The following is a 13,454-nucleotide window of genomic DNA, read 5'->3' as shown; positions in this document are numbered from 1 at the left end:
GCGGCTGTCACCGGCCAGGACAGCTCGCCGAGGACTCATACATCTGGTTGCTACAAAGGAAGCAAAGCGAAGCTTAGTATAAAGAAACCTCGCGCGTGTGTGTTGTCTCTACCGATAGTGAATTTTCTCTTAATACCTTCCGGATCAAGCTGTATATGTACATTTTAGTAGGTATGACACGTCTCTTCCTTAATACGCACGTCTAAGCACAAGGGTATTATACCGCAGCTTAGAGTATACTCTTTTGATATTAAGGGGTATAATTTACAGTTTTACCTTATATATTTCCTGCATAGGAATATACCCTCTAGAAACGCTCTATTCTATTACTCTCTATTACACACTATATTAAATCTCATTTCCTTTTGCTTTTAGACGCTTTTGTCCAGATTGTCACCCCTCTATCCGCATGCAAGTAGTGCCATCATTTTAGTACCATCTCTCCTTCACCAGGTTTCATGTTGTATTTAATGGGCATTCAATCCAATTATATTCATGCATTTTTTCTAGCGCAAGTACGATTTTTATCTTGTGTTTAAAATATCCGTTTTTTCCCTATGTGGTTGAGGGCTATACTTGCTGCTTATCTTATGCATCTACAATAGCGCCGCTACACATCTATTGTAAGAATTAAATTCCACTCAAATAAATTCACTTGTACTTTGATTCTGTACTTATTTCTCTTTTAAGCCTTGTTTAAAAGCCGAAAGTGAGAAATAGACCAACTTTAATATTCCTATTTTCAACACAACATTAAGTGTTAGCTCTAATAACTTCCATCTATTTCAATGGCGGTTAAGTACAAGTCACAGTTTTTTGTAAATAAGGTGTTTAGTGCTCAACAGAAAGTGGAGTTTAAAAGCAGTTTGTGTCTATGCGTAAGGAAGAAAATAGAGCTACGTAAATCATTCTGCTTTCGAAACTGCTTAGTGCCAATTTCTGCTCAAAATTATGTGGAAGTCTCAGCATGGTTAAAATATTGTGTTTTACTTTTATTCTGGGAATAGATTTGATTGTGAAAATATTCTATTTTTCTTAATATTAAAAGGGAACATTAGCCGAATGTACAGGGTCTTGTAGTAAATCAGTGTGTCACAGTGACGGATAGTCCAGGCTGTGTACAGTGTCTGATAAATGGCTACAACACCATGAGATGACTTAATTGTGCCATGAGAGAGAGTCCTATGGATCTGAGCTGTAGGAGCTGCTTTGTGCTCTTGTTTACTGTGTGCTTTAAAAATGGTCATTTATTGTACTTTTGTGCTTTGAAACTAATTTCCGAGAAAATACCAGGAGCGTAGTACTGTTGGGAGTTACCTAGTCATCCCAATCAGGATTCTGCTAGAAGTTTTCGGGTATATACTGTTAAACCAGATAACAAGCAGCAAAACCCTTCACATTGTGTAAAATATGTTTATGATTTCAGTTAACTGGGGGACCTAGGAATTCCACCAACCTTTGACGTTTGACAATGTACATATGGGCAGGAAGCCTTCTTTTGGCATCTGCCGAACCCATCTTCATCTACCTGGTAACCAGATGGTGATCCATCACTGCAGCCAATTCATCTCCACATCTCCGTGGCAGTGTAAAATGTTTTATATACTGTCTCACAAAGTAAAATATAGCAAAGCACTTAACATTGTACACTGTATCGTTGCGATTTGTTTGTTTGTGACTTGGGAGCATCTTAGTTTCATCAAGTGGCCAGATGGTGGTCCATCAATCTAGCAAATGCATTTTCACACCTCTTCTGACAGAGTGAAAGGTTTTATATACTATCGGACCAAATAAAAAACAGCAACAAAACTGCAAAAACACATAACATTGTATAGTGTCTCATTACAATCCACAACTTTGGAAGTTAGAGACCAAACTCTGTTCCGCTAGTTGGCCAGATGGTGATCCATAAATCCTGCAAATGCATTTCCACCTCTCCAGTGACAATGTGGCTTTCAGCAATAGCTTAGCATTGTGCAATGTGATCTTCTGCTTGTCTGTGACCATAGAAACCCAATCCCTGAAGCCCCATTGAGCAGTTTGTGTGCTGATTTTTCTTCCACAGTCAGTTTGGAACTTTGTAGTTAGAGTTACAACCACGTATAGAACATTTTTATGAGCTGCACTCTTCAGAACTCTTTGAGCTTGAGTTATTAATCCATTTCACGGCTGAGATGTTGTTGCTCCTAGACATTTCCTCTTCATAATAACAGTACTTACTTTTGCTCAGGCATTTATATCCGGGCAGAAACTTGACAAACCTACTTGTTGAAAAGATGGCATCCTATAACGTTTCTCTTCAGTCTAGCCTACTCTACAGCTAATATATGCCAAGAGCATAAATATTTTCCAACCAAGGTTCTTCCAAATATTAGTGGGGACACAAAATGAGAAGAAATCAGAAACCTGCATTACCATGTGGGTATAAAATACAATATTTATTATATGAAACATGATGTGCAAACCTGTTCAAAGCACAACGTGTTCATATTTGAAATCGGCGCTGTTCATGTTTTCTGGGCATGTGCTTTAAGGACCTGTCTCTTAAAGAAATTAAAATGCAACCCTTTAATCTGCATCAAATATTTTAAAGAGTATGTACTTATACTGTGCTAATCATCTGTAGCCATTCATTATGATATTAAACACCAATTACATGTATCTGAATAATATGGGAAACAAAATATTAGGGGTATTTTATTGACATATTGATTACAATGTGGCATTATATATTTGTGATTAATTGGAAATAGCATTACCCTTTATTCTGTATGCAAATTTTGGCTTGTCAAATGTCCAGTGATATCTCATGTAAGCTCAAATGTATAGCATATAATTCTATGTTCATATTTAGCAAAGATTATTATAGAACTGTCTTATTAATATCAGTGTAATCATATGAGATGGGTAATTGGCATGCATAGATGGCAGCATTTTATGTGATGGCTGAAGATCTTTAAAGGGAATCTGTCAGTAGGATTAACCCTCCTAAGATGTCTACATGGGCATGTAGGTCATAAAAAGCTGAATAAAATGATACCTTGATATCTGTGATCCAATGTTTTATTCCAGAGAAATTCATGTTTTACTTATTTGTAAATGAGCTGTTCAGGACTATTGGCCGGACACTGATCTCCCTGAGAACCTGCCTCCAGAGCTTATTGTAAATGAAAGGGAAAGTTACCAGTGTGAAACCTGAAACTAACACAGAACAGTAGAACTAAACTTTGTCTTCTTACAAACACATTTGGTGCAGCTCTCACAGTTTTCCTGTGTTGCAACGCTGTCTGCCTGTGAAATAGAAGCTGAAGCACTGAGATGGAGGAACCTGTAGATGTGTCAGTTACAATCACACACACCTTTGCAGTGAGATAAGGAGAGCAGAGAGTGGCCATTAAACACTTTCATGTAAAATAAATCCTGGAGGCAGATTCTCATGTGGATCAGTCTCCACCCCATAGTCCTGAACCGCTCATTTACGTATAAGAACAACATTGATTTCTCTGGAATAAGACATCGGATCGTAGATATCAGTGTATCATTTTATTCAGCTTCCTATGACCTGCATGCCTATATAGATGTCTTAGGAGTATTGATCCTACTGACAGATGACAGATTTCCTTTAAGTGGCTGAACAAGTAAAATTTGACTTGCTCCAAACTTTTTGGCTGAAAACCATTATGTCTACCTGTATATTATTATTTTTTGTGCTATTTGGTCCAAGTGTAAAGTACACCTGCCCCATGATATGCTCCCCATAAATGAAAAAGTCATTCTATGATGACAGATCCACTATAACTTTAACTAATTTAGTGGGACATCCCCCCAAAAATTAGGCTTAACACCGATTTTTCAGTTTTGCTAAGAATAATTAATTGTTAGCAACTTGGTCCAGACAGTCAAAGTGTATGTGCACATCTACAGATTTGTAGCAATATTTTCTGCTGCAAAAAACTAGAGTGTTGGCAGATTTTTGCCCCTATGCACCAAGTATATCACTGTGTCTCATATATTTTAAAAATGGTTAATTTTTACTTTATGCATAATTCAGTACCACATATTTAGATAGCTTACCCCAGTCATTCGTTCACACCAGAATTGTAACACAATTTGGGTATAAGGTGTTTCATTCACTTCCATTTAAGGCTGGGTGCACACAGTACGGAAGTAGCAGCACTTTGCACGTAGCGCATGTTCGCTGCGTCCAAAGAGCTGCCATGTATTGAACGCAGGTGAATCCGCATGTGATCACTGAACCATTTGGATTCAACGCATCCAATACATTCTATGGGTGAGATTAGCATCTCCGAAAGATAAATAGACATGCTGTGGTCTGGATAGACGCGCCACATGTCCGTCTCCGCAGGTGAGCTGCGGGTGTCGGTGCACACATAGCGGACATGGAATTTCTTGAAATCCCATCCACTATGCTGTAACATCTGGACGCTCCAGGTTTGATGCTCAGCGTCCAACCCACAGCGATTACTGATTGTCTACATGTACCCTAAGACAACCTTTTGCTAGACCTCACTTTGTTGTCGAACGAGATGGAAAAAGTATCTGAAATGTCAACATATTTCTTTGGTGCGTTTAGTAATTGCCAATTGTTAAAAAGACAGGTGAACAAATACTGTGTTATTGGAGCAAAATAATATACATTTTCTGTGAAAAATTAATGAGCAGAATTTTTGGGGCTTTTACTTGACTTGACTGCAGAGTAGGTAAAGGGGCAATAACCCTATAAGCATTGCCGCAATATTTCCAGAAGGAACAGCCTTTTTGAAAATTTGAGGTACGTTAAAAAAAGTATTTGAGAGAACTATGAAGCAGAACTTGGGGCATAAATGGAAATATGTGTATACATGAGACTAAAATGTGGGCACTGTTTGTTATACTGATATTTTTGGGGCATTGTGCTATTGAGTTATTTGGGACCTCTACTTTTAAATCAATTATTGCCGAGCTTCCACACATGTATTGCGTAAAAGCAGTCTGTCATCACTAGCTGACTGTTCATTACAAGCACAGGCGCTCGGTGCACCCTTGATGTGGCAGACCAGTTAAATTCACATTCCCAGCTATGTGTTTTCATCTTTCACCATCCTCTTCTTCCTAGATAGACTGCAGTTGTGCTACAGGAGCCAGAGGAGGACAGAGATAAGTGGGAAGAAAGTAGGTAGGGAGCTGCACTGAACTATTTGACTGCCCAAGGATGCATCAAGGCCCTGTCCTTGGTTTGAGTAGATATTTTGTGCTGACAGACTCCCTTTAGGGCTTGTGCACACGTTGCAGGTTTGGTGCATTTTTGGTGCCATGCAGATTTGCTAGCAAAACCTGAAGGAATCATGATACCAGTAAAGTGAATGAGAAACCTGACGTGTCATGCACTTGCGATGTTGCTTATTTTTGACTTGTAGATTTGGTGTAGAAAATAATCTGCAGCATGTCAAATCTCTGTGCGTTTTTCACCATTGACTTCATTCAAATCAGTCGAAAACACAGGCGAAAAAGCACCAAAAACATGGCCTAAATGTGCAATTTTTGCAGCTGCGGTTTTCCTGTCAAGAGATGCAGAAATGGTACAGAAATTTCTGCATTGATTTAGTCAACGTGTGCACATAGCTTTAAGGCTAAATTCACACTGGGCATTTTTGCTGCTTTTTTAAAGCATTTTTGTTTATGCTAATTTTCCGATGCATTTGACAGTACCAGTTATGTCTATGAGATTTCAGAAACTCATGCACATGGCTTGTTTTTTTTTTGTCATCAGTATTTTGTGCTTTGCTTGGTTTTTTGGACATAGAGAGCATGTCACTTCTTTCAGCGTTTTTTCAGCATTTTTCACCCATTAAATTGAATGGGAAAAAAACACACCAAAAATGCTTCGAAAAACTAATCAAAACCTGCAGCACGGTGGGCAGCACGGTGGCGCAGTGGTTAGCACAGCAGCCTTGCAGCGCTGGAGTCCTGGGTTCTAATCCCACCTTGGACAACATCTGCAAAGAGTTTGTATGTTCTCTCCGTGTTTGCGTGGGTTTCCTCCGGGCACTCTGGTTTCCTCCCACATTCCAAAAACATACCGATAGGGAATTTAGATTGTGAGCCCCCATCGGGGACAGTGATGATAATGTGTGCAAACTGTAAAGCGCTGCGTAATATGTTAGCGCTATATAAAAATAAAGATTATTATTATTTATTACCTGCGTTTTTGACACAGCTTATTTCCTGCCAAGCACTCCCGTTTTGATACAGAAAAAAAATGCAACTAAAATGCCGAGTGTGAAATTAGCCTTAGGCTCTACGTAAATGTATCCTCCCCTCATATTTGTCTTTTTATAAGTATGTGAATTTCTACCTTCAAATCTTTTTATTTAATGTAGAAATGACTATACTTAGGACAAGACAATGAGATTCTATAGTTACATACTCTTTACTTTAGCTGAAATTGCTGTTTTAAAGATTTGTCTTGCTATAATAACTTCTGATTTTTGTGCATTTTTGCTTCCATGAATAAATCAAGGCAACTGACGACTTTTCAGCATCCATTGTCAATTGATGGGACGTGTGACACTGCAGTTTGGTTCTTGTGACATTAATAAGCTTTAGTGTTCATTTTAGGACACATTGTAACAAATTATCAAAAGTCGCATTTGTTTGAGAGCATAGTTTCTGAACAAATCATAAGTTATCTTGACTATGATATTCGATGCCCTACAATGGACACTACATGAAATGTACTATGTTCTAACTTATCAATGTGATCATTATTTAAGCAATGTAGTATTTAATGTTCTGGCAAAAACATTTTGTACAGCGAAGAGTTGTGCAGAAATTTTTCGACTTTTGAAATTTCCACAGCAGTTTTGGGCAACTCTGCCAAAATGGGTAGAGATGAGGAAGAGGTGGGGCAGGGCATGGTGATGCCTTCATTTCAGATTCATGAAATGTGGTGGTGTTTTTACTCCAGAAATGTTATTCCAGACCATGATTGGAGTACCATTTCTTGCAAGGTGTGAAGAGGCACATGCCACTGAGAATTCATTAATTCCTACTCCATAACACCCCTTCATTAAGACTGGTGTGTACAACGCTTATGCTTTATGTTGACTCCCTAGGCTACTCTGTGTGCACACGCAGGGAGGAGTTGGACACTTTTGTTGACTGAGCTTCGCACTTCTCAAGGGACTTTTAAGTGATTGGTGGGGGGTCTCAGGACTGGGACACCCATTGATCTGTATGCCTACTCCATGTAAAAAAGATATATATATCTGCTGAATGTTTCTGGCATAAACATCTTAATGAATCGCACTTTTGGTTTTCTAAATAATGTGATAATCAAATGATAAACACAAAACCTCTATCAATTTCCTACCAGTAAAGTTAAACTACCACTCCAGGGTTTCGTTGTTTTCACTTCACCAAAGGATAGGTATCAGTAATGTCTGTTCTTTGTGTGTAGTAAAATACTCACCGGTGACTGACTTCTGTTGATCTGTTCTGTTGTGGCAGTTGCACAAAAATATTAAATATTGTACCTGTCCCAGCCAACTATGCTAATTTGGGCGTGGCATGGATGTTGAAGGGCGTGGTCCAGAAATGCGCTATGCCAGGCTTAAAGAATCGCCCCACAATGTATTTATATCATTATAAAAAATTGGAGTTTCAGGAGTTATGAGATACTGTATAGATAAAGGTTATATTAAAAACTATATTTTGCAGTGAAAATATTTTTTTCCTTTTATCATTAATGCATCTCAATAAATGTGATGCCTCAGGTCTTAGTAGCCAGAGAACTCAGCGTATATCTAATTTATAGGTTAGGAAATGCCACGCTGAATATAATACATACTGATGAATGTTTTCTCTTACAATAGCCAGATTGCTTCACATCAGTCTTATTTCAATTCTTGGACTTTTGGGAATATTTCTAAACAATACCAGACTCCTGGAATTTGTTGAAAAGAAGGTCCTACACTAAATGCCAGGGCACATCATGTTCATAGATGCCCCAAACATGTCCATAGTGCTTTATTATATTAATCAGGCCAATGCCAAAAGAGTGAACCTGTGGCTATTATGTGGCCAGTCTATGTCCGCATACAATTAAAGACAGATATTGCATACTTTTAGAAAATATACTGTTCCTTTTAATGGAGTCCAGTAAAAACATTTACCAAGTGATTTGCATTTGTTTGTTTTTTTGTAGCCTATGGGTGACAGATGCCATTCTATGGCATCAATCATAGGCATCCATGAAGTGTGTATGTTGTGAGTTTTTCAATAGCTTTTCATTACATATCTGTTACGCCAGGGTCACTCTTGCGGGTGCAATGCGAGAAACTCGCTTCAATACCCGGCTGCCGGCACTCAGGACCGGAGAGTGCGGCTGCATAGAAATATATGCAGCCGCACACTCCAGTGCCGAGTGCCGGGTATCGATGCGAGAGACTCGCGCTGCACTCTCAAGTGTGACCTCGGCCTTAAACAGATGCCATTACTGCCTATGGGTGATGGATGCTTGGGATAGATTCCTAACTTTGGCATCCATTACCCATTGGCAAATATTGGCATTTGTTTAACAGACATGTCATGTTCAAGATTCATATATTAAAAGGATGCCATCGTATCCGTTAGGTGTCCATCACGGCCTGTGTTTAATGTATATGATGGGAGTTTTCCCAGGGTATATGTTACAAAAGACAAAAAGCCTAATGTAATCTGAGCCTTAGAGAAATTCATGTAACAAGTCCCTTTGTTCACGTCTCTGTGTGTTGATGTCACTAGTCTCACGTTTTTACAGACTTTAAAAATAACAGTACTTCTCTTCTTCCACAACTTAGCTTTTGTGTGGGTAAAATGACATACAGTAGCTTTAGTCTTTTCTAAATACAAAATGAGTAGTTCCAAACCTTTTGATTTCAACACAATAAGAAAATCGTAAGTTATGGAAGAGGTGGAAATAAAATCTGAAAGTATCGGAAATGTGCGTGGTGAAGTATGTTTAAGTGGGAAGACAATGGTTTTTAGTCGTAATCTTGTCTGCAATTAGCTTTCAAAAAGCTTTCAAAACTTTCCACACAAAGCTCGGACTCGCACATTTGCTGATCTACGCTTATGTGTATCCGGAAAAGGAATTTTGTCAACAAATGACGTGAATTTTCATGTGGGATGCTTTGTGTCAGAGTTGTCATACATAGTGCATGTAAACTGGGAGACAAAAAGTGAAACTAGCAGGGCGGACATAACACACATATTGAGGATGGTCTATTACTCATCTTTGCACTTTCACATACACAATACACAGATTACATTTAGAATTGGCATCAACTCTGCATAGTGATCATGCCAGAGTAATGTTAATATTAGACAACTGGCTCCACTTGTCAGCTGTGCCAGTGTGGCCAAGTGTATAAAAAGCATGGTGCTCTGCTTATGACCACACAAGAAAGAGGTGTGCTACAATCTGTCCATTTCTGGACCATGACTGATACCAAATATTTGCACTCATCGGGAATTCTAGACCATCACATCCCACACTCAAGGATTTCACACTATGACATCTACAGATCAACTGTTAAATTCCATCGTGGGAGGTTACTATTGATGTTATTATATATTTTAGAGCATTAGACCAGCTGTTCACACATAACAGGCTATGATATAGCAGCTCTATGGAATGCATATACTACAATATTCTGAAAATATCTTAGATATTTTCTATCTCTTTGGTCACCTGTTATTAGATATATGGTGCCTAAACCATGGGCAGCATGAATAGCCTGGTATATTTTTCTTTTAAACCCTCCAGGAGTTAAGAGAAAATGTAATTTGAAGATCCGTCTGGAGACCATAGTCATACAGTTGTGGCCAAAAGTATTGACACCCCTGCAATTCTGTCAGATAATACTCAGTTTCTTCCTGAAAATGATTGCAAACACAAATTCTTTGGTATTATTATCTTCATTTAATTTGTCTTAAATGAAAAAACACAAAAAGAATTGTCCTAAAGCCAAATTGGATATACTTCCACACCAAACATAAAAAAGGATGGACAAAAGTATTGGCACTGTTTAAAAAATCATGTGATGCTTCTCTAATTTGTGTAATTAACAGCACCTGTAACTTACCTGTGGCACCTAACAGGTGTTGGCAATAACTAAATCACACTTGCAGCCAGTTGACATGGATTAAAGTTGACTCAACCTCGGTCCTGTGTCCTTGTGTGTACCACATTGAGCATGAAGAAAAGAAAGAAGACCAAAGAACTGTCTGAGGACTTGAGAAACCAAATTGTGAGGAAGCATCAGCAATCTCAAGGCTACAAGTCCATCTCCAAAGACCTGAATGTTCCTGTGTCTACCGTGCGCAGTGTCATCAAGAAATTTAAAGCCCATGGCACTGTGGCTAACCTCCCTAGATGTGGACGGAAAAGTAAAATTGACAAGAGATTTCAACACAAGATTGTGCGGATGTTGGATAAAGAACCTCGAATAACATCCAAACAAGTTCAAGCTGCCCTGCAGTCCGAGGGTACAACAGTGTCAACCCGTACTATCCGTCGGCGTCTGAATGAAAAGGGACTGTATGGTAGGAGACCCAGGAAGACCCCACTTCTTACCCTGAGACATAAAAAAGCCAGGCTGGAGTTTGCCAAAACTTACCTGAAAAAGCCTAAAACGTTTTGAAAGAATGGTCTCTGGTCAGATGAGACAAAAGTAGAGCTTTTAGGGCAAAGGCATCAACATAGAGTTTACTGGAGAAAAAAAGAGGCATTCAAAGAAAAGAACACAGTCCCTACAGTCAAACATAGCGGAGGTTCCCTGATGTTTTGGGGTTGCTTTGGTGCCTCTGGCACTGGATTGCTTGACCGTGTGCATGGCATTATGAAGTCTGAAGACTACCAACAAATTTTGCAGCATAATGTAGGGCCCAGTGTAAGAAAGCTGTATCTCCCTCAGAGGTCATGGGTCTTCCAGCAGGACAATGACCCAAAACACACTTCAAAAAGCACTAGAAAATGGTTTGAGAGAAAGCACTGGAGACTTCTAAGGTGGCCAGCAATGAGTCCAGACCTGAATCCCATAGAACACCTGTGGAGAGATCTAAAAATGGCAGTTTGGAGAAGGCACCCTTCAAATATCAAGGACCTGGAGCAGTTTGCCAAAGAAGAATGGTCTAAAATTCCAGCAGAGCATTGTAAGAAACTCATTGATGGTTACCGGAAGCGGTTGGTCGCAGTTATTTTGGCTAAAGGTTGTGCAACCAAGTATTAGGCTGAGGGTGCCAATACTTTTGTCTGGCCCATTTTTGGAGTTTTGTGTGAAATGACCAATGTTTTGCTTTTTGCTTCATTCTCTTTTGTGTTTTTTTCATTTAAGACAAATTAAATGAAGATAATAATACCAAAGAATTTGTGTCTGCAATAATTTTCAGGAAGAAACTGAGTATTATCTGACAGAATTACAGGGTTGTCAATACTTTTGGCCACAACTGTAGACAATACAACTCTGGTGCTGTCCCTGGCCAGCATTTCCCAGCACAGCGCCAGGTGATAGACAGGTCTCTTACTATGTACACCCGTGGTAGAAACCTTTCAATCAATTAGAGTAGTATGGAGAGTAGCCGACTGAGGGGTGGCACCAGACTAGTCTTGGTTCTGCTAGGGTCCCTGGATATTCAAATTATATTTTCTCTGACATGCTGAATTTTTTTAAAGAATAATATACCTGGCTATAACCGTGCTGCGAGGTTCTGATTCGTGCTTACCATGGTTTGGTCATCAGCTAAGAGGTTTTCTTAAGCAACAACTACTTTTATTCTCCTTCACTAATTCACTACAATTAGTCCAGAGGTAATCACTGACATTTTTAAAAATATTTTCTCGAAGTTAAGTGTCATGGGGTTACCACGACAGAGAGGAGCCAGAAGACCGCAGCGTTCGATTGCTCCTACTCCTGTGCTGAAATGAAGCACTTCTCCTTCTTTTTAAATGGTGTAAATTTATTTTGGCGGTACATGGGTTAATCTGCTCTGTTGAGAGCTTTGGGAGTCTGGGCTCTCAGCTGAGCACGGTTAGCCACTCATGTTCCTTATATAATCTGGGTCCTGACTGACTCACGTCATCAGAGCTAGCTTATGCTGCATGGTTGGGAGGATAGTAGTTAGTGGCTATGAGAAGGCATAATGTGGGTTTATCAGTGACTGTTGCTTGGTTTAGTGAGTGTGATAATTCTCTTTCCTTCTACTACTTTGGTTTTTCCCCATCCTCTACTCCCCGGTGCATTCCTTTGTTACATGTGAGTGAGTATTTGTATGCCCGGTATTTTCATTTGCCCCTGTTCGTGTTGCCTTGTTCATCTGGTTGGTGTACTATGGTACACGGCTGCTCCCCTCTTCCCTGGGTGGTAAAAGGGTACAGATGGAGGGTGGATACAGGCTATAAGGCAAGATACATGGCCCCGGCATCTTCACCTTCAGAAGTAACCCAAGGAATAGGGTGAGCTATGACCCACTTTAGCATTTTTTGACAGGGAAGGAGTCCCTGGGCCAGGGTCTACTAACAACCAAGTCGTGACATTAAGTGTCCAAAAAAATGTTTTAATGCAAATATAACCTTAAGTATGTTAGCTATTTTTTTTACAAATAAATCTGAATACTGACAGATACAATATTCTTATTTTCCACTCTGATTTTTTGATAGAAAATGTCTTTATTCTGTTTTGTACATTACTTTTTGGTCAGCCATCCTGATGACCTGCTGGTAATAATATTTAAAGATATGCTTCACTGCAGGTGAACCTAGAGTTATATAGAATATATAGTCTGGAGATGACCCATATGCTTCTTGTATGCATTGCGACCAGTTTTGAAGTCATTGTGCAGGGAGAGGGAAGGGAGCTGTGATCATCAGCTTGTTGAGTATTATCTGCTTCTAATTTTATGCATGTGATGGTAATGAGAAGACTGCTTTGGGTTTGTTAGCATGAGCAGATAATCGTTTAAATGAAATTGTGACTCAGTCATGACTAGAGAACATTGTCGGACAAGTGCAAATTTCCAAAGCAGTTTTTACCCCCATACAATTGCAAAGTTACATAGTTACATATGCTGAAAAAAGACCTAGGTCCATGAAGTTCAACCTTTCTCCACCAACTGTTCATTTTGTCACTAATTTAATTATAACCCACAATGTTATGTGTATTGAGAAAATCATCCAGCCCTTTTTTTAAAAGCTGCTATAATGTCCGCCCGGAGGAAAGCCACACAAACACGGGAAGAACATACAAACTCCTTGCAGATATTGGCGATGGTGGGATTTGAACCCAGGATCCCAGCTCTGCAAGGTTGCAATCCTAAACACTGAGCCACCGTGCTGCCCCCGTGCAAGAATGTTAATAGGACCGGTGCCTCGGAGCATGTGCTATTGGAAGCATTATTCCTGTGACATGTAGATA

The 13,454-nt window shown here is 39.4% G+C and overlaps 1 protein-coding gene across 5 annotated transcripts in view; it reads left to right on the top strand.

Annotated features, from left to right (window-relative positions):
• Nucleotides 1-13,454, top strand: part of INPP4B (inositol polyphosphate-4-phosphatase type II B) — a 1,036,387-nt gene that overhangs the window by 325,368 nt on the left and 697,565 nt on the right. The window lies entirely within an intron of this gene.

Source organism: Ranitomeya variabilis, chromosome 1 (genome assembly GCF_051348905.1).
Source record: "Ranitomeya variabilis isolate aRanVar5 chromosome 1, aRanVar5.hap1, whole genome shotgun sequence".
NCBI lineage: Eukaryota > Metazoa > Chordata > Amphibia > Anura > Dendrobatidae > Ranitomeya > Ranitomeya variabilis.
This window is presented reverse-complemented; position numbering and strand designations above follow the sequence as displayed.